The sequence below is a fragment of the Poecilia reticulata genome, unplaced genomic scaffold (assembly GCF_000633615.1).
Source record: "Poecilia reticulata strain Guanapo unplaced genomic scaffold, Guppy_female_1.0+MT scaffold_1932, whole genome shotgun sequence".
In the NCBI taxonomy this organism is placed as follows: domain Eukaryota; kingdom Metazoa; phylum Chordata; class Actinopteri; order Cyprinodontiformes; family Poeciliidae; genus Poecilia; species Poecilia reticulata.
In genome coordinates, this window is record NW_007616661.1 from 1 (window position 1) to 1,784 (window position 1,784).

The window sequence follows — 1,784 nt, forward strand, 5'->3', positions numbered from 1 at the left end:
TGCACTGGCAGAGGCGGATTGCGTAGATATCGTGGCCCCTGATCTCCAGGATCAGACCTCGGTCCATCACATCCAGCAGCCGATTGGTGAAGATCCTYTGCTTGTCGTTKRTCATGTGCTCCGTKGTCGGGAAGCGCAACTGTTCCAGRTTCACGGGTCCAAACAGCTCYTCCTGGTTGACCAKGGGCCCCAGGTCCCCRKAGAACAGCCTRCAGCCCAGCGGGTTGCTCACAGTCACAGTGGGAGACACCTCCTTCCCTCTGTAYAGGAACTGGACCTCCAAGTCTGTCACTGGGTCAGACAACAGGGACAAAATTAGAGATCCTAAAGCACAGAAATGTCACAAACAAGTTACTACTTCAGTTATAAAAATGCTGCATCTATCAAACACTAAAGAAATTTGACTTTGCAGTTTAACACCTTTAAATTGGGTGACTGTCTCTTTAAGAAGGTCTTGTTCTTCCCTACTCCCTGCATCCAGCACAACAATGCTCCTTACTTCGTCATTTACATCTGTTCTTAGGAGTGTTTTACTGAGAAATAGTTTGCATGATGAACTTAGCAGACCTACAGTTCCGCCAGGTGTTTACTAATCACTACTGCTAGTCTGCAGGAGCTGAGAGGGGAAAGGTGTGGGAATGGGTGGAAGCCATTTGTGTACCGCATTTACCACACTCTAAGGTGCACCTTCAATGAATGGCCTATTTTAAAACTTGATATACAAGGCGCAGAGAATAGACGCTACAGTAGAGGCTAGAGTTAAGTTATGCATCCACTAGATGGAGCCTCACCAACAGGAATGTCAACAAAACAGTTCAACTCCGGTGGGCGATTCCGTGACTGGGCCGGACAATGGTCACCCTTCTTTCGCGCACCGCATGTTTGTGGAGAACTTTTTGCTAAATGACCTGCTGACGACCCGATTCTAGACGGTTGGTAGGTAGAAAGACCAGTCAAACTTTAGTAATGGATTACAAACCATCGTTCTGACAACTATCCCAGCATGCACCGTCTGCATCCATATATAAAGGCACACCGTCAGCTTGAGGAAATTGAAGGTTTTTAGTACGCCTTATAGTGTGGAAAATACGATACATAGGTTTCACCTTGTATGAGCAAGTGTTTTAGCACCAGAATAGTTGCTATGGGAGATGAAGGACTCAAAACACCACTCCGGGTACGTTTCTGATTATGGAGCATTGTTATGACTTAAAGCTAAAGAACTTACAATACCCATCACTGTCTGAAGAATTCAGTAACATTCATCGTAAGATTTTTAAACTGAGTTTCTCTTTTCAAAATACAAAGACTGCAGACAGTAAAATGAGGGACTGTAAAAACAGATTTAACTCTCCATGTTCAGATGATTTTCCCAACCGTCTAGAAACTTGGTCTTTACCACGTCTATTAATGACTGTGACCAATGTGGTTTTTAATACATCCAAATGATTTATTAATATGCGACTTGGTGAACCGATAGGTTTAGTAATTTACCATAAACGTAATGGGTTAAAAAAAATAAAAATATCTTGCAGGCTGACAAAGATGATCTGGCAAAGTTAACCTGTTAGTGGATAAAGGATGGATAGTAAAATAATTTCTATCCGTTTTAGAGAACTTGATCCAGAAGATCAACATTTCATGCCCTTTTCAGCTTTTAAAACTTTTGCTAATTTTTGATTTTTTTGAAATTGAATTCTGCAGCTAAACTTTCAAAACAAATTTCAGTGAACTAATTTTTATGTGACAAAAAGTTGATTTCTGCAAGGGGATAAAGTTGTTCA

General features: G+C 41.7%; 1 pseudogene; it reads right to left on the bottom strand.

Annotated features, from left to right (window-relative positions):
• Nucleotides 1-3: 3 nt before the first annotated feature.
• LOC103461509 (interferon regulatory factor 6 pseudogene) lies at nucleotides 4-328 on the bottom strand (annotated as a pseudogene).
• Nucleotides 329-1,784: the final 1,456 nt, after the last annotated feature.